The sequence below is a fragment of the Dermochelys coriacea genome, chromosome 12 (assembly GCF_009764565.3).
Source record: "Dermochelys coriacea isolate rDerCor1 chromosome 12, rDerCor1.pri.v4, whole genome shotgun sequence".
Taxonomy (NCBI): domain Eukaryota; kingdom Metazoa; phylum Chordata; order Testudines; family Dermochelyidae; genus Dermochelys; species Dermochelys coriacea.
Window position 1 is genome coordinate 37,900,599 of NC_050079.1, and position 25,194 is coordinate 37,925,792.

The 25,194-nt window shown below is 49.0% G+C and overlaps 1 protein-coding gene across 6 annotated transcripts in view; it reads right to left on the bottom strand.

Moving 5' to 3' along the window:
• KIAA0513 (KIAA0513 ortholog) overlaps positions 1-16,908 on the bottom strand; it is a 92,606-nt gene extending 75,698 nt beyond the window's left edge. Inside the window, exon 1 of one of the 6 annotated variants that reach the window (XM_038368253.2) lies at positions 16,795-16,908. The gene's annotated coding sequence lies outside the window, so the exon portion shown is untranslated. Of the gene's footprint in view, positions 1-11,922; positions 11,972-12,822; positions 12,873-16,794 lie in introns of those variants that run through there. The other 5 variants (XM_043494886.1, XM_043494888.1, XM_038368252.2 and 2 more) reach the window with 5 other exon arrangements.
• Between the last annotated feature and the right edge of the window lie 8,286 nt (positions 16,909-25,194).

A 25,194-nucleotide genomic window follows, 5' to 3' on the forward strand; every position in this document is an offset into this window, starting at 1 on the left:
CACAGCACCTAGCCCAAAGAGTCCTCCATCCCAACTGGGGTCAGTGGATGCTACTGTAACATCAATGTTACAGAATGATTTAATAATACACTGGTCAAACACACGTCTCTGAAACTAATAACCTCCACACAATGGGAAACATCTAACGTTTGCCAAAGTTTATAGGCTGTTACTTTTACGATCAGCTATAAAGAGGCAACTCACTCAACAAAGAGAAAAGAGCAAATGCCACAGGAGAGGGATGCCTATTAACAGACACTGCTCAGCTCATTAATAGAAGAGAACAGCTGATAACTCCACAGACTGCAGCAGCTCAGACAGATGCTAAAAAGAACTCGGCAAGATCCCAGTGGTGCATTCGGGATAGAAGGGTTGCTTTCTCTACATGCACAAGATTACATCTTTGCTAGTTCTTTTCACTTCTTCTCACCACCCTGACACTTTCTGTAAGTGTGAAGTTCACATGAATCATGAAAAGGCTTTGCTCCTGCCTTTGCTGCCTGAAGTCTATGTAAGCAAGAAGGGGAACTTGCCAATGCTTTAACCACACCGACGGCAGGCACTGGATCAACGACTGTCGGGGTCACAATGAACTCCTCACTACACGTGTACATGCAAACTGTTGCAGGCTTTCCTGCATCTCCAACTGGCAGGAGACTGTCTCGGATGAGGGGACTGAGGCACCATGATCCAGTATCTCATTACCTCCAGATAAAAGTACTGCAAACCTCTTTCCGTGTGCAGCCATCACACAGCAACTGAAGTCGCTGGAGAGCACGGAAGCAATGACGGGCCAATGCAAACACTTCATACCCGCCCTCCGTGACATATCACTGACTCCCTGTTTGCTTCAGAAATGAACTCAATGGCTTGGCCTTTGAATCCTTGTTAATGAGACCATAAGCTCTTTAGGGCAGGGAATTTTTGTTCTGTGTTTCTACAGCACCTAGCACAAAGGGCGCCTGGCCCATGGCCAGGCTCCTAAGCGTAGGTGCCAATACAAATACACTACAACTGGTTCTACCCTGCTAAGTCCTTAGAATGGGACCTGGCTACTCGGAGACTCTCTCAACCTCCCCAACAACCATACACCATTGCGACAATCCTGTGGAGAGCAGAGATCCAGGTGTAGACCACCAGATACCCGGAGCACAGCCTCTGCGAGTGGACTCCTGGAGTGGAACTCCTCCCCAGATTTGATTGTGTTCAGCTGAATGCAGTCTAACCGCAGGAATGATGGTCATCAAAAGAACATTGCACATGCACATCCCTGAAGCTCCAGGGAACAGACAAAAGCACACCCTTTCATGGACTGTACCAAGCCCAATAATCTGTGTTGGGCTAACGTGTATCTTCCAGAAAGACATCCAGATCTTGATCTGAAGACATCAAGAGATGGAAAATTCACCACCTCCCTTGCTAGTTTGTTCCCTTGGTCTATCACCCTCCCTGCTAAAAAAACTGGACCTAATTTCTAATTTGAATTTGGCTGACTTCATGCCATTGATTCTTGTTCTGCCCTTCTCTGCTAGATTAAACATCCCTTTAATTTAGTACCTGGTATCTTCTTTCAGTGAAGGTACTTATATACTGTAATCATCTCTTCACTGGAATCTTTATATTCCCTCTTCCCCCATATGCATCGTTCCATGCTAAGGCCTGATCCTGGCAAGCTGCTTTGTACGTGGGCAGAAACCTGTGGAGTGGCCTGCAGGATTGGAACCTACTGAAATATCCTCAGCAAGAGATTTCCACTGCAGTTTTCATTACAGGTAACCCAACTCCCATAAGTATCAAACTCTGCCTTGTTCAACTTTCTCTGAACCTTTAGCTTCTTTCGGCAGTTCACAAGGGTTATTTGTCCCATCTACTGAACTGCCCATCTCGGAGGACAGCTAGCAGATTGTGTACAGCACATTGTGTCATCTGCAATTCATATGCGTGCTTTTAAAAAATCTACACACCAATAACCCCTCCACATAAACAGTTTACAGGGATCACTTTTGCTTCCCAACTAACCTTGAACAACAGAGCACCATGAATAATTCAAAAGACAGCTGTCAAAATAAACAATAAACAAAGTGAATGTATGATGCATTTCCTGCTTTTTTCATTGCTTGTTCAGTGACAGATTGCAAATTGCCATTAACTTGCAATAAAAGTCCCAGCTATTACAGAGAAGTCACTAATGTTGTATGATTAGTCCCTGCTGCAGAACTGCAGCCAGGGCTAACCCCATTATGGACCAGTGGCTAGGCTACCAGCTTAGAACTTGGAAGACTGCCCATGACCCCCATGTGATGGCAGAATGGGTACACGTTTTAGAAGCTCTTTGGGGACAGGGACTGTCAATATTTTTAAGGGGCCTATCCAGCACGCTGCTAGCACTAAACAAATACTAACCGCATCAACCAATTTGCAATGCTCCAGGATAGCTCAGAATTCCACTAGCTTGACTATGCTGTGGTAAACCTGCATCTTTAGGCGGAGCATTAACGAACAATACAGCAGATGCGAGGTCTATAGACTAATCTCTGCACAGCCTCCAGCGCAGGGCTTTCAAAAGAAATTATCCAGTGAAACAATGGGAACTTTATTTCTCTGACAGTTAGTGATCTTAATGCTTTCAACACAGGCAAGCTGCAGATTCACGATCAGGAGCCAGGACCCACCTGGTCTTGCGTCCGGAAAGGTTTTGTTCTACACAAATGGAGGGTTGTTTTTTCCTGCAGCGCAAAACAGCAAGAAGAACGTCCGACAGTTCAAAGGCACAGAACAGAAGAAACGCGGATAACCACCATTAGCTGGCGGAGGGTGGATGAGGCTCGCTCGGCAAAGCTTGCTACTGCATCGTTCTTACCTACTTCACCTCCTCTGTTCTTAAAATTTGCCCTGCAGCTCTAGATGGGCTGCCAGAGTATTTTTCAGTCCTGCTAGGAGTGCTGATCTCATTCAAAGGGTGACAGGCTGCAGCAATGTATTCCAACCATTGGATAGTCTAGTTACTAGGCTAGGATTTGATCCAGTGACAACTCACACGGGGGGGGGGGGGGGGGGGGGGTTGGTGGGAATATTAACAGAGCTGCTACTCCAAACGCCTACACTTTTTTTTTTTTTTAATTCAAGCGTCACAGCTCTTGCGTATAATGTATTTTTTTTAATAAATTTTATAACGGTTTGATATAAATCTGTTTCCCTACAATAAGGGGATGGGAATTAACCTGATGAAAACCTCTCTCTTTATCAGCAATGCCTCAGGGCACGCTAACCTAATCCAAAGAACATAATTTGACGCTGTTTCTATATTGAAAAAAAGCCTCCAGCATCTGCACAGTGATAGCAATGCTAGAAATTACAGGCCAAGGTAATAGACAGGTATACTGGGTTACATGCTTACAGTCAGACTATATGTATTTGAATAGCAAAACATCTTAACCCGCACATCCTTCAACATCCGAGACTTTTATTAGTCTTATATTGAGGGGTCGGGTAACCTTTCCACTATCCGTCACAAATACAAATACAAACTAGGTTAGTACCTGTTAAAAAGTCCTTACCATCTAATGGCTATCTGCTGGCCTGGGAGACATAAATTGGTGGGATTCAAAACAGAAGTTGCTGTCGCAAACGCCAGTATTGCCATCATCACCCTTCCTGGCATGGAAAGTGAATTATACAAGGTCAGGTTGATGGGGCAGCCTGAGGGAGGTTTGCACTGTCCTTTCTGCACCTGTTCTGTGCAGGAGGAAAGGAATTCAGATTCTAGAGCTGCCAAACAGGCTAGTAATGTCACTCAGTTTTAAAGTATTTGGGGAAGAGGAAAAAAAATCTTGGTAAACAATTTAATCTGCCTGTCCCTTGGCATCTGAAGCTATGTCAGTCCAGCAGAATTAATCTGACAGTTCTCTCTGTTGGTTTCATAGACAAGAAAAAAGAAACCATTTCATGCAAGATTTTGCACAGCGTGAAACTTGACTGGCCAAACCACTATACTGCTTCAAGAACAAACCGGTTTTTCTTCAGCAAATATCTCACTTCTCTTCAACAAGATCTCGTGCTGGCATTCCTGTCACTTCCTTCTTCTGGGAGAGATACACAACAGGCATTAAGAAAAGGAGGACTTGTGGCACCTTAGAGACTAAAATTTATTTGAGCATAAGCTTGCTGATACACTGCACTCTGCACGATTTAAAGCTTCCCTTTCCCTGCACGACACAATTGGCTTTCAAAATCAAGACTTGGCATCTTGCTTTAAAACTTCATATGCCCAATTAAATAACATTTCCAAATTAACAAGGCCAGATTCATCCCTAGGGTAAGCTCCATTGGCTGCAAGGGAGTTTAAACCAGACAGTGGACCAAACGCATCTCTACCAGCATGCCATGCCCACCATCAAATAATAGGTTTGTTATAAATTAAAAAGATGAGGGGCATACTGCCCAGTGACTAGGATTCTAGAGACCTGTGTTGTATTCCCAGCTGCCAGCCACCTACCGCGAGACAACAGGCAAGCCACTTCACCACTTTCTGCCTCCCTATGCCCTGCCAATCTTTGCCTGTCCCATCTATTTAGAACAGAGGTGGGTAAACTATGGCCCACGGGCCATATCCAGCCCACGGGACCCTCCTGCCCAGCCCCTGGCCCAGGAGGCTAGCCCCCGGGCCCTCCCCTGCTGTTCCCCCTCCCCCCACAGCCTCAGCACTCCATGCTGCCAGTGTAGCGTATTAAACTGCTCCGAGTAGGAAGGTGCTACTGGTAGCAGTTACGGAGAGTGATTTACTACACTACACCGGCGCAATGCTCTGGGCGGCTGGGCAACACTCCGGCCACCGGTGCTCTGTGCTGCACAGTTAGGGGGCAGGGAGGGTTGGATAGAGGGCAGGGGAGTTCAGGGTGGTGGTCAGGGGTGTGAACGGGGTCGGGGAGGTCAGAGGGCAGGGAACGGGGGGTTGAATGGGGGCAGTGGTCCCAGTGGGGGTCAGTCAGGAAGGAGAGGGGGGTTGGATGGGGCGGTGGGGGGCAGTCGGGGACAGGAGTTCCGGGGGCCGTCACGGAGCAGGGGTGGATGGTGTAGGAGTCCTGGGGGGGCAGTCAGGGAACGGGGGGGTTGGATGGGGCAGAAGTCCCGCCAAGGGGGGTGGCCATCAGGCGGTGAGAAGCAAGGGGGGGGTGGGGGCCCAGGCACAGCCTCCTCTAACCGGCCCTCCATATAATTTCCAAAACCCAATGTGGCCCTCAGGCCAAAAAATTTGCCTGCCCCTGATTTAGAGTGTAACCTCTTCGGGACAACAACCCTCTATCACAGGGGTGGTCAAACCGCTGCTCGTGGCTCTTTTGCAGTTGAAGTGCATCTCGGGGGGCTCCCCCTCCATCCTCCACCTACCAGACTGCGGGGGGGAGCTCAGGGCTTCTATCCTGCAGGGGGGTGATGAGGCTAGGAGGCTTCTGCCAGAGATGACTGGTGCCTGCTTGGGAGGGGGGGTTAAAGCCCCCTCCCCATTTGAGTCAAAGCCCCCCTCTTATCCTCAATGGCCGCTCCCTGTAACTTTCAGGTGTTAGCTCCACATGGAGAGGCAAACAGCTGGGAGATGAAGGGAGGAGCTGCTGCTTTAGCTCCAAGGGGAGAGGCAACAGCAAAAGCAGTGGCTCTCCCTTCAGCTCCCAGCTGTTGGCTGTCATGCAGGGAAGCAGCCCTGCAATACCATAAGACTGAGCAGGGCCAGCAAACCCTGGCAAAAATCTGGGGGAGGGAGGTCTTGGGGCTTCAGCCCCGGCAGGCGCACCCTACACGGCTGAAGCCCAGAGTCCCGGCAGGCACACTCCGGATCTCAAACTTCTGAAGATAGTCATATGCAGCTTGGAGGGTCAATAAGTTTGGCCACCCTTGGTCTATGGTGTCATTTCACATCATCCAGCACAAGGATGCCCCAATCACTGTTGGGGACAACCAGTGGTCTAGTTGCAGAGAACTGATAAAGTCCTGGGTTCAGCATGAAGCAAAGGACCTTTCAGTAGAGGGAAATAAGAGAAAGGATGCAGAAAATGTGTATAAACAACTAAAACAGAAGCCAAAAGGAATTGCTTTTCTTCAGATTAGTAGCTCCAAAGCGACTACACTTCTCTTAGGAAAAAAACCCACCCTATCTGCAGTCCTGCTTTACTCATTTTAACAATCTATTATTAATGCCCTTGTCTCTAATGAACCATGCTGCGGCACTCGGATTTAATATTTGAAAACCACTTGGCCCAGGAGCAAAGGGAGCAACCTCTCCAAAGAACATTTCCTTCCAGATTTGTCAAACTCTCATAAACAAACTCGGCAGGAAGAATTGTTTTATCATCACGATTTCACACAGGCAACAGTTTTCTAAATAATTGGGGAAAGTGACTTTTTTTTGTTGAGAACACTTCAGAACAAGGTGTTTCTATGTTCCCGTCACTTAGAAAAAGGTGAAATTCACCCACACAACTAAGTGTTCAAGAGAGACCGCCCAGGACTAGAACAATAAGAGAGCTGCAGGGCAGAATTCAGGTGCATTGGCAAAGCTGTGGGGTCCCATAGAATATCAGGGACCTCAGGAGGTCACCCAGTCCAACCCCCTGCTCAAAGCAGGACTAATCCCCAATTTTTGCCCCAGATCCCTAAATGGCCCCCTCAAGGATTGAACTCACAACCCTGGGTTTAGCAGGCCAATGCTCAAACCACCGAGCTATCCCTCCGGCAAAGCCAGTTCCTTCGAGCCGGAGTTGAAGCAACCTAAGGATTCCCAGGAGAATTAAGTCTATAGTCCTCCGCTCTACCATACATACTGCAAGGTGATAAGTTCCCTTGGCTCCCATATAGATTCAGTAAGAGTTGAGAGTGCCGATCGCCTGAGAGGAGGCACCCAGCTTCCCTAAGGATTAGCCATTGTGGGAATCAAAGACCAGAAGTGCAGAGATGCAACAAGTGGGAACTGAGGTGCATCCGCAGAGAGAGATGAAGACCTGCATAGCTCCTGCCCATGTTATACTTGTCCAAAGCCAACAACAGGGACCTCATTTCCATAAGCACTCATCCTGTGAGATGTTTTATAAAAACAACCTCAATACACTTTGAACAACATCAGTCTAAGCATCTGTGACACACTATCTCAGGGGAACATTCTGCACCCCCATGTTCATCCTTATAATATGGTTGTGTGGTATCCAATGCAAAAGTCTGTCACATCAGGTGTCTGACTGAGCATTGTTGTAATAGTAATGTTATAGGTTGTAATTTCATGTATATAGTTATGAGGCTGAAAATGTGTCCTCATGGCTTAAACACAAGACCGGGTACAAACTCTCCAAGAGCAGAGGGGCAGTTCACAACTCATCAGGGTATATATGGGACAAAGCCAGCCCAGCCTCACAGGAACAAAGGACACTGGCCTAGGCAGCAACAAAGGATCTGTTGGACTCTCGAGTCATCCCCTTCCTCCCCACCTTCCCTTGGTCAGTCAGGAACTCTGATGAGGTAATGCTCATCTGACTCTGAACAGGGGGAGGGCAAAGCCAAGAGGGTGGAAAGAACATGTTAAAAGGGAGAGACATTTGACATGCTCTTCCTCTCTCTTCCACCTCCATCTACAGACACCACCACCAAGCGACTGAAGTGCTGATCGAAGGGGAGAGCCTGGCTGAAGGGCAACCAGCCAACCTGTGGTGAGGAGCATCTAAGTTTGTAAGGGCACTGAAAGTGTTAAGATCAGCTTAGAATGAGTTTTGCTTTTATTTCATTTGACCAGATCCAACTTCTTGTGCTTTGATTTATAATCACTTAAAATCTATCTTTTGGAGTTAATAAATTTATTTGTTTATTCTACCTGAAGCAGCGTGTTTGGTTTGAAACATATCAGAGACTCCCCTTGGGATAACAAGCCTGGTGCATATCACTTTCTTTGTTAAACCGATGAACTCATATAAACTTACAGCGTCCTGCGAGCATAACTGGACACTGCAAGACAGCGGTTCTAGGGTTGTGTCTGGGACAGGCAATATTGGCTAGTGTCATTCAGTTGCACAATCCAAGCAGCTTACATGCCAGAGGCTGTGTGAACAGCCCAGGAGTGGGGGTTCTCACAGCAGAGCAGGGCAAGGCTGGCTCCCAGAGTCAAGGATTGGACACACCTAGCAGACCACCGGTCCAGATAACACCAGAGCAACGTCAGTGTTTCTAAATTATTCTGACCATACACAGATAAACAGTTGCGAAATGAAGTCACAGAACCTTAACATAAACAGCAATATTCTGATGTCAGAAACATTAACGAAGCATCATTTTATTTTTTCAGATAACTCCTGTTACTCTAATTATACAGCACAGTATGTGCAAACAGCATGTCTATACAGTTGTAACTGTATATGTATCTAAAATCCACATGACAGGTCTATTTCAGAGACATTCCCCCTGGCTCTGTGAAAGCACAAGTCACAATACAACTGTCTCGTGACACCACTGCAGGGCAAGGCACGGCACTTTCATGTCAGCATTCCAGAGCTTAAGAACATTCAACTAATCAAGCAATTTGCCCATCTGAGTCTCCCTTAACCACTTCCAAGTAAAGGCTTAACCAAGCTGAGAAGGAAGTATTTGTTATTGTCACTGTACATCACGCCTTAGGGCTTGATCCTGCAAGCTGTTCTACGGGGGAAACCCGTACACCTGCACTGAGTCCCAGTGGAGTCAATAGAACTCAGTACAGGCATTCAGGGATATCTCAGATTGCAGTGCCAAGGCTTAAGATATTAAATTCTCTAGAGCAGAAGCCCTGTTTCTTTCTGCAGACAACACTTAGCAGAATGGGTCCCCAATTCTGATCGATACTCCTGGGGGAACCATAAAATAAAAGAACCACCAACATGCATCAGTCCCTAACAGCTGTGGAGCCTAAATCCACCCCTTCTCTCTCTATCCCACCCTGCACAAACTGTACTCCTCTTCCCGCCCCTCCAGAACACTTCCACAAAATTCAACCCTGAAGAGCAGGCAAACTTTCCAACCAACGCTCCCTCCCCCTTTCCAGTCCACACTCACAGCAGTTGTAGGACTACCTATCAGTTCAATAGCAGCATCGCTGGCACGTATTACACTATTTTAAAAAAATGCAAGTTACAAGACTTTAACATGACAGCTTCTCCTGAAGTCATTTCCACAAGATTCAGACCTAGTCTACACTTAAGTTTTGCCACTCTAGCCAACCAGAAAGCCCCTGCTAGTGTAGATGTAGCTTAGACCTGAGGCGGGGGGAGAAGACGACCAAAAAAAAAAAAAAAAACAAAACACCACCACACACACGCAAAAAGTGCTCTTCCTGGTATAGCTTATACCAATTACCCAAGAAAACTAAAGCTATGTCTACACTAGGAGTGCTTTGCCAGCATAGGACTCTGGCATAGTGCATCAGCAAAGCATTACCTAGCGTAGGTGTTTTTGCATTTTTGGTGGTATCACTTATTCCAGATTCCCCCCACACACACTCCCCAAGTGAAATACACCATACAACAAAGGTGCAGTTTTGCCAATATATTTGCGTCTACACTAGGGCTTTTTCCAGTATAAGTGTCATAAAAAAAGCACTCAGCCCAGATTACTGCTAAATATTAGGGCTGTAGATTAATCACAGTTAACTCACACAATTAACTAAAAAAAACCTAACTGCAATTAAAAAAATGAATCGCAATTAATCGCACTGTTAAACAACAGAATACCAACTGAAATTTATTAAATATTTTGGACGTTTTTCAACATTTTCAAATATATTGATTTCTATTACAACACCGAATACAAAGTGTACAGTGCTCACTTTATATTTTTTTATTACAAATATTTGCACTGTGATAAAAAATACTATTTTTCAATTCACCTCATACAAGTAGTGTCGTGCAATCTCTATCATGAAAGTGTAAATTACAAATGTAGATTTTTTGTTACGTAACTGCACTCAAAAACAAAACAATGGAAAACTTTAGAGCCTACAAGTCCACTCAGTCCTACTTCTCGTTCAGCCAATTGCTACAACAAACAAGTTTGTTTACATTGATCGGAGATAATGCTGCCTGCTTATTTACAATGTCACCTGAAAGTGAGAACAGCTGTTCACATGGCACAGTTGTAGCTGGCACTGTAAGGTATTTACGTACCAGATATGCTAAACATTCATATGCCCCTTCATGTTTCGGCCACCATTCCAGAGGACATAGTTCCATACTGATGATGCTTGTTAAAAAAAAATTATGCACTAAATTTGTGACTGAACTCCTTGGAGGAGAATTGTGTGTCTCCAGTTCTGTTTTACCTGCATTCTGCCATATATTTCATGTTACAGCAGTCTCGGATGATGACCCAGCACATGTTCATTTTAAAAACACTTTCACAGCAGATTTGACAAAATGCAAAGAAGGTACCAATGTGAGATTTCTACAGATAGATACAGCACTCGATCCAAGGTTTAAGAATCTGAAGTGCCTTCGAAAATCTGAGAGGGACGAGGTATGGAATATGCTTTCAGAACTTTAAAAAGAGCAACACTCCAATGCGGAAACTACAGAACCTGAACCACCAAAAAAGAAAATCAATCTTCTGCTGGTGGCGTCTGACTCAGATGATGAACATGCATCAGTCAACTCTGTTTTGGATTGTTATCGAGCAGAACCTGTCATCAGCACAGAAGCATGTATCCTGGAGTGGTGGCTGAAGCATGAAGGGACATATGAATCTTTAGCATATCTCGCACATAAATACCTTGCAACACCAGCTACAACAGTCCCATAACACCTGTTCTCACTTTCAAGTGATATTGTAAACATGAAGCAGGCAGCATCATCTCCTGCAAATTGTAATCAAGTTTGTTTGTCTGAGTGATTGACTGAAGTAGGACTGAGTGGACTTCTAGGTTCTAAAGTTACACTGTTTTATTTTTGAATGCAGTTACTTTTTTGTACATAATTCTACATTTGTAAGTTCAACTTTCATTATAAAGAGATTACACTACAGTACTTGTATTACTGAATTGAAATATATTATTTCTTTTGTTTTTTTACAGTGCAAATATTTGTAATCAAAAACAAATATAAAGTGAGTACTGTACACTTTGTAGTCTGTGTTGTAACTGAAATCAATATATTTGAAAAAGTAGAAAACATCAAAAAATATTTAAATGATATTCTATTATTGTTTAATCACGCAATTGATTTTTTTTAATCGCATGACAGCCCTACTAAATATCTCAGAACTATAAGTTGTAGCATCTGGGATCCTCCCTTTACCGCCTCCTACAGAAAGTTGTCAGAGCATGGAACTAACAGAGAGAAGATCCGATCATCTGGACAGTCAGAGGTATTTTGTAAGAATTAAGAGTAATTAGGAATGAAAGGTCTTTGTGAAAACAAAGCCACAGTTGTGTGGTGCCAAAAGGCTAGTTATGGCTAATTTATTTTTTTAGAAAGCTTCTTACCTAAAAATAAATTGAATGTCACTGTGCTAAACCTGGAAACTCTTTGTCAAGGTTCCTTCCACACTCTGAACTCTAGGGTACAGATGTGGGGACCTGCATCAAAGACCCCCTAAGCTTATTCTTAGCAGTTTAGGTTAAAAACTTCTCCAAGGTATAAACTTTGCCTTGTCCTTAAACCCTATGCTGCCACCACCAAGCGTGTTAAACAAAGAACGGGGAAAGAGACCACTTGGAGACATCTTCCCCCAAAATATCCCCCCAAGCCCATCACCCCCTTTCCTGGGGAAGGCTTGATAAAAATCCTCACCAATTTGTACAGGTGAACACAGATCCAAACCCTTGGATCTTAAGAACAATGAAAAATCAATCAGATTCTTAAAACAAGAATTTTAATTGAAGAAAAGGTAAAAGAATCACCTCTGTAAAATCAGGATGGTAAATACCTTACAGGGTAGTCAGCTTCAAAACATAGTGAATCCCTTTAGGCAAAACCTGAAGTTACAAAGACACAAAAACAGGAATATACATTCCATTCAGCACAGCTTATTTTACCAGCCATTAAACAAAAGGAAATCAAACGCATTTCTAGCTAGCTTACTTACTAACTAACAGAAGTTCTGAGACTGCATTCCTGATCTGTTCCCGGCAAAAGCATCACGCAGACAGACGAACCCTTTGTTTCCCCCTCCCCACTCCCAATTTTAAAGTATCTTGTCTCCTCATTGGTCATTTTGGTCAGGTGCCAGCGAGCTTATTTTAGCTTCTTAACCCTCTAACAAGTGAAAGGGCTTTGCTTCTGGCCAGGAGGGATTTTTATAGTACTGTATACAGAAAGGTGGTTACCCTTCCCTTTATTTTTATGACACTCTTAAATATGAATCTGCCTCCAGTCTGGGTCTATTACATGAGAATCCAGTGACACACCGGATTTTACTGTATCAAATCAAGCACTGATTCATACGAGGAAACCGCATGCAAATCCCCTCTAGAAGAGAGTACACAGCTAAAGGTGTGTGTACATTGCAACTGGGATTGAGGCTCTCAGGGTGGGAAGACAGAACCCGACTGAGGCACAAGCGAGCATGCTAAAATGAGCAATATGGATGTGGCAACACGGGCTCTCAAGCCCACCCAACCGCCGGGATAGGAGCTCAAGTGAGCTAGTCAGAGTCTCCCCTGGAGCCAGGAGGCCCACACTATTTTTAGCGCACTGCCTCAAGCCCTACTGGTGCAAGTCTGTTCATCTGGGCTGGGAGAGTCACTCCCAGCTGCCACGCAAACATCCCCTAAGGGTACACCAACTTTGCATTCAAACCTTGTTTGAATTTAGCACTTGTACCCACCATTAAATTGCTGTAGTGCTGGTAGTCACTGGGGAAACCCACTTTCTGTGGCTTGCTACCCAGGAAGAAACCTCTCTCTCTAATAGAAGTGTCTAGCTATGAACAGCACCCGTTTCCATGGGGCTCTGTAATATTGTATGCCATGTTAGACCCCCCACCTCCGTTCCAGGGGACAGTCATCTCCAGCGCAGCTAACCGGGTGGAGAAGTGTGAAGAAACACAGAGACCCACAAGGTCCAGTTCCTGCTTTCCTAAATTTCAGAGTAGCAGCCGTGTTAGTCTGTATTCGCAAAAAGAAAAGGAGTACTTGTGGCACCTTAGAGACTAACAAATTTATTAGAGCATAAGCTTTCGTGAGCTACAGCTCACTTCATCGGATGCATTTGGTGGAAAAAACAGAGGAGAGATTTATATACACACACACAGAGAACATGAAACAATGGGTTTATCATACACACTGTAAGGAGAGTGATCACTTAAGATAAGCCATCACCAACAGCAGGGGGGGGAAGGAGGAAAACCTTTCATGGTGACAAGCAGGTAGGCTAATTCCAGCAGTTAACAAGAATATCAGAGGAACAGTGGGGGGTGGGGTGGGAGGGAGAAATACCATGGGGAAATAGTTTTACTTTGTGTAATGACTCATCCATTCCCAGTCTCTATTCAAGCCTAAGTTAATTGTATCCAGTTTGCAAATTAATTCCAATTCAGCAGTCTCTCGTTGGAGTCTGTTTTTGAAGCTTTTTTGTTGAAGTATAGCCACTCTTAGGTCTGTGATCGAGTGACCAGAGAGATTGAAGTGTTCTCCAACTGGTTTTTGAATGTTATAATTCTTGACGTCTGATTTGTGTCCATTCATTCTTTTACGTAGAGACTGTCCAGTTTGGCCAATGTACATGGCAGAGGGGCATTGCTGGCACATGATGGCATATATCACATTGGTAGATGTGCAGGTGAACGAGCCTCTGATAGTGTGGCTGATGTGATTAGGCCCTATGATGGTATCCCCTGAATAGATATGTGGACAGAGTTGGCAACGGGCTTTGTTGCAAGGATAGGTTCCTGGGTTAGTGGTTCTGTTGTGTGGTGTGTGCTTGCTGGTGAGTATTTGCTTCAGATTGGGGGGCTGTCTGTAAGCAAGGACTGGTCTGTCTCCCAAGATCTGAGAGAGCGATGGCTCGTCCTTCAGGATAGGTTGTAGATCCTTGATGATGCGTTGGAGAGGTTTTAGTTGGGGGCTGAAGGTGATGGCTAGTGGCGTTCTGTTGTTTTCTTTATTGGGCCTGTCCTGTAGTAGGTGACTTCTGGGTACTCTTCTGGCTCTGTCAATCTGTTTCTTCACTTCAGCAGGTGGGTATTGTAGTTGTAGGAATGCATGATAGAGATCTTGTAGGTGTTTGTCTCTGTCTGAGGGGTTGGAGCAAATGCGGTTATATCGTAGCGCTTGGCTGTAGACAATGGATCGAGTGGTATGACCAACATTCCACACAAAGATGGACTACAAGCCGTCAGGAACAGTATCCCCGATACTGTCACGGCTAACCTAGTGGCAGAACTTTGTGACTTTGTCCTGACCCATAACTATTTCACATTTGGTGACAATGTATACCTTCAAATCAGCGGCACTGCGATGGGTACCCGCATGGCCCCACAGTATGCCAACATTTTTATGGCTGACTTAGAACAACGCTTCCTCAGCTCTCGTCCCCTAATGCCCCTACTCTACTTGCGCTACATTGATGACATCTTCATCATCTGGACCCATGGAAAAGAAGCTCTTGAGGAATTCCACCATGATTTCAACAGTTTCCATCCCACCATCAACCTCAGCCTGGACCAGTCCACACAAGAGATCCACTTCCTGGACACTACGGTGCTAATAAGCGATGGTCACATAAATACCACCCTATATCGGAAACCTACTGACCGCTATTCCTACCTACATGCCTCTAGCTTTCATCCAGATCATACCACTCGATCCATTGTCTACAGCCAAGCGCTACGATATAACCGCATTTGCTCCAACCCCTCAGACAGAGACAAACACCTACAAGATCTCTATCATGCATTCCTACAACTACAATACCCACCTGCTGAAGTGAAGAAACAGATTGACAGAGCCAGAAGAGTACCCAGAAGTCACCTACTACAGGACAGGCCCAACAAAGAAAACAACAGAACGCCACTAGCCATCACCTTCAGCCCCCAACTAAAACCTCTCCAACGCATCATCAAGGATCTACAACCTATCCTGAAGGACGAGCCATCGCTCTCTCAGATCTTGGGAGACAGACCAGTCCTTGCTTACAGACAGCCCCCCAATCTGAAGCAAATACTCACCAGCAAGCACACACCACACAACAGAACCACTAACCCAGGAACCTATCCTTGCAACAAAGCCCGTTGCCAACTCTGTCCACATATCTATTCAGGGGATACCATCATAGGGCCTAATCACATCAGCCACACTATCAGAGGCTCGTTCACCTGCGCATCTACCAATGTGATATATGCCATCATGTGCCAGCAATGCCCCTCTGCCATGTACATTGGCCAAACTGGACAGTCTCTACGCAAAAGAATGAATGGACACAAATCAGACGTCAAGAATTATAACATTCAAAAACCAGTTGGAGAACACTTCAATCTCTCTGGTCACTCGATCACAGACCTAAGAGTGGCTATACTTCAACAAAAAAGCTTCAAAAACAGACTCCAACGAGAGACTGCTGAATTGGAATTAATTTGCAAACTGGATACAATTAACTTAGGCTTGAATAGAGACTGGGAATGGATGAGTCATTACACAAAGTAAAACTATTTCCCCATGGTATTTCTCCCTCCCACCCCACCCCCCACTGTTCCTCTGATATTCTTGTTAACTGCTGGAATTAGCCTACCTTGCTTGTCACCATGAAAGGTTTTCCTCCTTTCCCCCCCCGCTGCTGGTGATGGCTTATCTTAAGTGATCACTCTCCTTACAGTGTGTATGATAAACCCATTGTTTCATGTTCTCTGTGTGTGTGTATATAAATCTCTCCTCTGTTTTTTCCACCAAATGCATCCGATGAAGTGAGCTGTAGCTCACGAAAGCTTACGCTCTAATAAATTTGTTAGTCTCTAAGGTGCCACAAGTACTCCTTTTCTTTTTGCTTTCCTAAAGTTTGCCTAGACAACTACAGGGCACATCACCTGCACCCAGTGCCCCGCTCTCCCCAACCCAAGGGACTGGAGGCTACACACGCCTCTGGTTCCAACTGCAAGCTGGCCCTGCCCCCCCAACTCCGTGCAAGCCATTCCAGAGCAGGGACAAGGGGGCCACACCCCCACCTGCCCCCGGGACATGCTTCGGTCTGCCCCGCGGGGATGAGGGTGCACAAGCGTCCAACCACCCCGCAATCACCCTGCCCAGATTCCCCGGGTCGCCTGCCCATCACCTCCCGGCGGCATGATGCAGTCACCGGGGAGCCACCACACGGCCACCGGCACCGTGCAAAGGGCTCCCGCTGCCGGGGCCCGGCGCACAGCTCGACACCGGCGTCCAAGGCGCCTGCCCGGGGGGGGAGACCCTTGAAAATCCTCCCCACACCCTGCTACCGCCCCCCAGCTTCCCCCCCATGCACAGGACCCCCCCCGTGCACAGCGCCCCCAGCTTCCCCCCCGTGCACAGCGGCCCCCCGTGCACAGCGCCCCCAGCTTCCCCCCCGTGCACAGGACCCCCCCCGTGCACAGCGCCCCCAGCTTCCCCCCCGTGCACAGGACCCCCCCCCGTGCACAGCGCCCCCAGCTTCCCCCCCGTGCACAGGACCCCCCCGTGCACAGCGCCCCCAGCTTCCCCCCCGTGCACAGGACCCCCCGTGCACAGCGCCCCGGACTCCCCGCCGTGCACAGAGCTCCCCAGCTTCCCCCCGTGCACAGGACCCCCCCCCGTGCACAACGCCCCCGAGGTCCCTGCGCCCCTCGCTCGCTCACCCGTGCATCCACCTAGGCCCGGCCTCCGCGCGCCGCTCGCAGCGCCAGCACCGCGCAGCCTCCGAGCCTGGGGCCGCGGGCAGCGAATCAGCCGCCACGTGAGATGGGCGGGGCGGAGGAGGGCGCGCTCAGATGGAGGCGGGGCTTCCCCATGAGGGGCGGGGCTTCGGCTTCCCTCGTCTGCCCCCCGCCAGGCGGGAGCTGTTCGCTCGGGGCTCCCTGCTCCCCCCCCCCCCCGCGCAGGGTGCCCCACCCCCACCCCAGCTCCGCCCCACGGGCTCCCCCCACCCTCCTCTCAGCCCCACAAGGCTCCCCCCACCCCATCTGAGCCCTGCCTCACTCCAGGGCTCTCCACACCCCCCTCTCAGCCCCACAGTGCCCCACGGGCTCCCCCCCCCGCCGATATCAGCCCTGTCTCACCCTAGGGCTCCCCCCATCTCAGCCCCACAGGCTCTCCCGACCCCATCTCAGCCCCGCCTTGCCCCAGGGCTCCCCCCACCCTCATCTCAGCCCCACAGGCTCCCCCAACCCCATCTCAGCCCTTCCTTGCCCCAAGGCTCTCCCCACTTTCACCCCACAGGCTCCCCCTGTCTCAGCCCCGCCTTGCCCCAGGGCTCCCCCCACCCTCATCTCAGCCCCACAATGCCCCACAGGCTCCCCCAACCCCATCTCAGCCCTTCCTTGCCCCAAGGCTCTCCCCACTTTCACCCCACAGGCTCCCCCTATCTCAGCCCCGCCTTGCCCCAGGGCTCCCCCACCCTCATCTCAGCCCCACAATGCCCCACAGGCTCCCCCAACCCCATCTCAGCCCTTCCTTGCCCCAAGGCTCTCCCCACTTTCACCCCACAGGCTCCCCCTATCTCAGCCCTGCCTTGCCCCAGGGCTCCCCCCACCCTCATCTCAGCCCCACAATGCCCCACAGGCTCCCCCCACCCCATCTCAGCCCTTCCTTGCCCCAAGGCTCTCCCCACTTTCACCCCACAGGCTCCCCCTGTCTCAGCCCCGCCTTGCCCCAGGGCTCCCCCCACCCTCATCTCAGCCCCACAATGCCCCACAGGCTCCCCCAACCCCATCTCAGCCCTTCCTTGCCCCAAGGCTCTCCCCACTTTCACCCCACAGGCTCCCCCTATCTCAGCCCCGCCTTGCCCCAGGGCTCCCCCCACCCTCATCTCAGCCCCACAATGCCCCACAGGCTCCCCCAACCCCATCTCAGCCCTTCCTTGCCCCAAGGCTCTCCCCACTTTCACCCCACAGGCTCCCCCTGTCTCAGCCCCGCCTTGCCCCAGGGCTCCCCCCACCCTCATCTCAGCCCCACAATGCCCCACAGGCTCCCCCAACCCCATCTCAGCCCTTCCTTGCCCCAAGGCTCTCCCCACTTTCACCCCACAGGCTCCCCCTATCTCAGCCCCGCCTTGCCCCAGGGCTCCCCCCACCCTCATCTCAGCCCCACAATGCCCCACAGGCTCCCCCAACCCCATCTCAGCCCTTCCTTGCCCCAAGGCTCTCCCCACTTTCACCCCACAGGCTCCCCCTGTCTCAGCCCCGCCTTGCCCCAGGGCTCCCCCCACCCTCATCTCAGCCCCACAATGCCCCACAGGCTCCCCCAACCCCATCTCAGCCCTTCCTTGCCCCAAGGCTCTCCCCACTTTCACCCCACAGGCTCCCCCTGTCTCAGCCCCGCCTTGCCCCAGGGCGCCCCCCACCCTCATCTCAGCCCCACAATGCCCCACAGGCTCCCCCAACCCCATCTCAGCCCTTCCTTGCCCCAAGGCTCTCCCCACTTTCACCCCACAGGCTCCCCCTATCTCAGCCCCGCCTTGCCCCAGGGCTCCCCCCACCCTCCTCTCAGCCCCACAATGCCCCACAGGCTCCCCCAACCCCATCTCAGCCCTTCCTTGCCCCAAGGCTCTCCCCACTTTCACCCCACAGGCTCCCCCTGTCTCAGCCCCGCCTTGCCCCAGGGCTCCCCCCACCCTCATCTCAGCCCCACAATGCCCCACAGGCTCCCCCAACCCCATCTCAGCCCTTCCTTGCCCCAAGGCTCTCCCCACTTTCACCCCACAGGCTCCCCCTGTCTCAGCCCCGCCTTGCCCCAGGGCTCCCCCCACCCTCATCTCAGCCCCACAATGCCCCACAGGCTCCCCCAACCCCATCTCAGCCCTTCCTTGCCCCAAGGCTCTCCCCACTTTCACCCCACAGGCTCCCCCTATCTCAGCCCCGCCTTGCCCCAGGGCTCCCCCCACCCTCATCTCAGCCCCACAATGCCCCACAGGCTCCCCCAACCCCATCTCAGCCCTTCCTTGCCCCAAGGCTCTCCCCACTTTCACCCCACAGGCTCCCCCTGTCTCAGCCCCCCCGTGCCCCAGGGCTCCCCCCACCCGCATCTCAGCCCCACAATGCCCCACAGGCTCCTCCAACCCCATCTCAGCCCTTCCTTGCCCCAAGGCTCTCCCCACTTTCACCCCACAGGCTCCCCCGGTCTCAGCCCCGCCTTGCCCCAGGGCGCCCCCCACCCACATCTCAGCCCCACAATGCCCCACAGGCTCCCCCAACCCCATCTCAGCCCTTCCTTGCCCCAAGGCTCTCCCCACTTTCACCCCACAGGCTCCCCCTATCTCAGCCCCGCCTTGCCCCAGGGCTCCCCCCACCCTCATCTCAGCCCCACAATGCCCCACAGGCTCCCCCAACCCCATCTCAGCCCTTCCTTGCCCCAAGGCTCTCCCCACTTTCACCCCACAGGCTCCCCCTATCTCAGCCCTGCCTTGCCCCAGGGCTCCCCCCATCCCCATCTCAGCACACCAGGGACTCCCCCCATCCCAGCTCTGCAGCACCTCAAGGGCTCCCCCATCCCCATCTCAGCCCTGCCTTGCTATGCCCCAGGGGTTCCCCTACTGCCCTGCAGCACTACAGGAGGTCCCTGCTTCCCTCCCCTTTCTGCCCCGGCATCAGACCCACGCTGATTACAAATACTGGTCTCCCCACTCTGCTCCCTGCTGTAGCTTTATCCACACCCGCGTCCCCGTCTCACTGGTTGGGGCCTATGCTGCAGTGTTACAGGCCTTACACTGCTCAGTTATAGAGTTTAGCTTCACCGGCTTATTGAAAATCTAGATTCAGGTGAAGTAAGATCAACATGCCAGCACTCCCTCCTCTTTTCTGTAATTCAGTACACCTTGCTGTAGCTTTTAAAGTGAGATAAGCAAAGGCCATTGGCACCGGAGAACTAGAAACAGGTTGTTCTGAGCTTTATTTATTTTATTAAGAACTCCTTTAGCAGATTCTGCTCAGAAAAGTGCTTCTTGCTTTTCCAAACAAAACCAGGCTTTGCTAGTTGGTCCCTGTGTTTAGAGAAGCATTCTGAGAGTTCAACCTGACAACTTGTTCATCAGTGGATCGCAAATGTAGTCCCTAGAATTTCTTCTTCCCTGCGTAGTAAACATTTTTCTAAATGTTCACTATTTTAATTAAGGGATGGCTGGCTGCTTAAAAAGCAGAGAACTAAAGTTTCTTACCCATCATTAATACCTGAGATGATCAGATTTTTATTGAAACAACTACTTTTTTGTGTAGATTACAAAGTTGTCTTAAAAAAAATAAGCAGGATGCATGCCTATGGAGCACTATATAAATAAATATCTAATTTACTGTTCCCCCATTGATACTGGGGGTGGGGCACTACTCTTCCTACTGCATTCATCTTGGACACTAAAAATAGATGTCAGTTTCACTTTCTGGATCTGATGGTCTAATAGCTCAGTGTAACGTTTGGGTTGCAAGCACACGTGGGGAAATTTAAACCACCAAAAAACATTTCATGGAAACATTTTTGGTAATTGGATTTTGTAAGAGCTCTTATATCAGCTACATTTTAGAGCTAAATTACCTTCCAATGTCCATTTAAAGTATTGAACATAGCATGACGTTTGTTCAGTTTTACTCTTGTGCAAGCTATTCTGGTTTAGTCAGTTTGCTCTCTCTATGCAGCTGGATACATTTGATTATATCATTTCTCCTTCAAATTGGTAAACATTAAGACCAAGTCTGCAAAAGGTATGTACAGCAGTGCTCAACCTGCCCCATTTTCTGAATCCTCTACATTGGCAGTTTGTAGAGAGAGCTACAGGCAGATTCCACAGCTTCTCTTTTGATTTACCAGTATGGGTTTTGATGCTTATAAGCCAATAGAAATGGCGATGAAGCAATTCAGCGTACAGCCCTAGGTGCATTCGTCTTGCTTAAAGTCTCTACCACACAGTGTTCTCTGTATTTTAGGAGTGCAATAATAAATATATTGCGCATGCAGGAAAGATTAGATTAAGCCTGTGTCTATAATCCTGTAATTCCATCCTGCTGCTCAGAGTCTGACACTCATTTTCTAGCCGTGAAATGGAAAACTGTAAAATGGAATTGCCCAAGAAGTGGCGTCTACCACCCACCCATGGCATTAAAAAAAAATATCCACCCCAGTAACTGGCCTGTGTACTAAACCCAAACACTAACCCAGGTATGACACTTCTTGGAATACCCAGAAGTGTGAGTCACCTTGTTACCACCTGCCTTCAACATGAGGGAGGCTGGCCTGTACCAGCTGGTTGTTAGCTCCCTAATTCAACCAGCCCATCCACCTCTTTAAACACTCTCCTCTGGGCTATGCCATCCCTGCCTTGCAGCTTGACAATAGATGCACCCCAGCTCTCAAGTCCCTTCAAAAAGAATCCCCCTGTGGTGTCCAACTCCTGATAACTGGATACGCACAGAAATCCCACATCCTCTTGTTCCCAAAGGAGCAGTGTCCCGCAGTTTACCAGTTTTACCTTAGCCCACCACTCCTGTATTGCACACAGCGCCCAAGTTCAATGATAGTAAAACAAAACAAAATTTATTGAAGAATTTTGGGGCCCAGCCCCATGGGACAGAAGCCACCCACAGGGCCTCCCTTCAGCGTGGGGTGGAGTGTGGGGAGGGCTTGTTCTCCAAAAGACACCCACCCACAGGGCCTGCCTTCAGTGGTTTTCACCCTTAGTTTCATGCTACTTGCAAAAAGAAAAGGAGTACTTGTGGCACCTTAGAGACTAACAAATTTATTAGAGCATAAGCTTTCGTGAGCTACAGCTCACTGCATTCGATGAAGTGAGCTGTAGCTCACGAAAACTTATGCTCTAATAAATTTGTTAGTCTCCAAGGTGCCACAAGTCCTCCTTTTCTTTTTGCGAATACAGACTAACACGGCTGCTACTCTGAAACCTTTCATGCTACTTGTGAGCGTTCTTAAACTCGTCTCCAAGGTAATATTTTTGGAGGGGGGGGGGATCAGTTCCAGATTTTGCCCCAAGCCTGCCAAAACCTTGATTCGTTATCGGTCAGGAGGCAGGTTGGTTGGGGAGAAGGCGCAGCTTGAGCATCCTGCTCTGTTGGAGTCTGCTTAGGCTCCTAGAAATATTTAGTTTACATGCTGCATGCTCAGACACTTATTGCGATCTAGTGTTTTGTAACACGTTAGCTAATGATCTAATAAGCAACACGCTCAATACACAGGCACTGGCAGAGTCCTTACTGTATTGTCTCATAAGCCTCATCACAAGTAGTGCGCTCTCTCGTTGGCGGAAAGCTCTAGGTCCCTGTGGCACGGCTTCCTGCACAAGACCAGCATGCTATGCTCCCAGAAGCACTGAATTCATGCTGTGGGCCTCAGTCTTGGAGCACCTGTTGTTGCAGCTGGAGCACGGGGAGTCTGCAAAAGCCAGTTGTTGAGGATATCGGTCTTTGTCAGGGTTGATTCTGGAATGACATTCAGATCAGGGCTTTGAGACAGACTGGAGTAGCCTGGGGAACAGCACAGCTGCCACCTGGGTCAACTTGGGCTCAGAAGCCAACTCAAGATCCCCGTCTACCCGTCCCCACAAAGAACCTGGAGGTTATTGCTGTGAGCAGGGAGCTGGCTGTGCTGATCTCAGAGCGCCCCCTGCTGGTTTATCTGAACAATTATTGCAACAGCTGCCTCTGGAAGCCTTCCAAGGCCAAATTCTTACTCTGTTACACAGGATTAAATTTGAACCAACTACATTAACATCAATGAAGTCACTCTGGATTTACACAAGTGGAACAAAAAGGCAGTTGGTCCTCACGCCCTAGTAGAGCCATTGGCAGGCCAGAGAACAAAGGGCTTTTTATCTTATAATTTACATTTATGTTTTTCAACTGGCTTTTTAATGCTAGTCAATAGGCAGCCTGAGGGCCAAGTCCAGACCACCCAGATGCTTTTGAATGGACCCCAAAAATCTTATTTACTTATTGTTTTTTTAATCATTATTTTCTCTGGAGTCTGGACTTTGAGTATACCTTGACCAATAAATTTGGGCCTTGACAAAAAATAATTGACTACCCCAGCCTCAGAGAGTTAATTATTGGGTTGAAATGCCACAAGATCTGATTTTCTCATTGTACTTTAGTCCATGCATGGTGGAAATACCCTGGGAAGATCATATTTCATATTATTTTGTCCCTGAGGCAAACCAAAAAGCCCATGAAAACCAAATACAGTAGAACCCAGTGATGCTGAAACTAGGGACACTGCTGCACCCTTGGCTTGAAGTACTAATAACAAACAAATACATGGTTTCCATCATCAGCACCCCCACCCTAAAAATTGTTCCAGTACCCCTGGTAGAACCCAAGAGCAGTGGAAGCACCCTAAACGTGGGGGGGGCCCACAGGCACGTGAACCGTGGCCATGTCCCCTGTGCTGCACCACCCCCATGGCCTCACCCTCACACCGCCCCTTTGCCCCTGCCCCCCCTCACGTGCTGCCTCTCCCACCTGCGACTCTCCCCCAGTTTGCTCCTCTCCGCCCCCTCCCCCTTGTTGCTTGCCCTTACGGCCCATAAAAAGTAGGAGGTCTTAGGAGGCCATGGCCCCTTCTCTCCCCTAACCCCCATTCCGGCACCTCTGGTAGAACCCCATTTATCTGACCCCTCCATTATCTGAACAAACAGCACACAGGGCCAGAAGGGAATGATCTGTGACCGCTAGATGGCCCATTCTCCAGATTATCTGAATTTTTGATTATCCAATCTGGCCCGGGGTCCCAGTTACATTGGATAAGCAGGATTCTGCTGTACAAAGGTAGAAGCAGATTTATGGGGATTTTCTGAGCGGTGAGAACACGCAGCCCTAAGGCCTGATTCTGTTATAGAGAGGGATTCTTGGTCATGCTTAGAAAAGGGACAGACTCCCAACGAATGCAATACTGCAGGTCAGGGTTGAAGTGCAAAAGCACATCTGTTTAAGGGAGCCATTAGTCAGGATTACGGTGCATTGACAAAGTTGTAGGGGAGGGACACGTCTGCAGTAGCTGGGGGACGGTCTTACAGGTTAGAACGGCAGCGTATCAGCAGAGCTGCATGGAGGGCCCGTGACTGGATTAGCAGGGATAAGACATCAGCAGAGCTGTGTGGGGAGCCCCAGGCTGGAATGACAGAGTTCTGAGAATTGGGGCTGGGTGGTGTAGGGAGAACTCGTACCACACCTGTTTGCACTGTTTTTGATTACAGACAGCACTAACTGTGCCTCATTTTCACAACCAGGTTCACACACAATTGCCTTTTCATTCCTCAAGGAATGAGATCCTTTTCAACGCACAGCTGAACCTGGGAACTGCAACCTGTTTCCACCTGTATCTCCAAGGAGAAGTTGAGCGCAAGTTGCAAACAGGATGACGACACGTAACCGAGGCAGTTCTCTTTCAGATGCCCCTTCTTCTGCTTCCACTCTGCCAGCCTCTCCACCTTTTCCACTAGGTCTAGTTTGCTTCCAGGGAACGCTGTGTCTCAGGAGCTGAGTCAAGAGCTTTGCTTGGGCTTGTATGTCTCTGGGTTGAAAGCATCCTTCAGGCTACACGTGGCTTTTCTTCCCCCATTGCTAATGCAGAGGAAAGGCACTAACAACCCTAGGGGCAGAGCAATGAAAAAACATGAAGTTCACGGACCTCGATTCCTTGTCTTTAAAGCTCTTCACGAACCCTCGTGGAAGTCATTGAAACCCAGGAGGGGAACAGCTCAGTGTGCATCATCTCCTGAGGGGCAGCGAATCCTCAGACTTTACTGTCATTTTCATGGAGTTTTTTTTAAATGCTCCCCCCATTTTCTAACCTGCTCTTGTGGATTCTGGTGCTTTCACAGCCCAGATCGGCTGCGCTTACATCCAGAACCAACTTACTGCAAAACCTAGGGGGCTTTTTGCACTCCATGGACGAAACCTCCCCACGGCCCTTAAAACAGGTCGGAGAAGACGTGTCATGCCTCAGAGCAGGAACAAATTCCCCATTTTGAGTCTTGTTCCGGTAAAAATCTCTGGGAGAGGAAATGCTGCTGCTGTCTGTGTCTGCCCTAGGTACCTGCATCA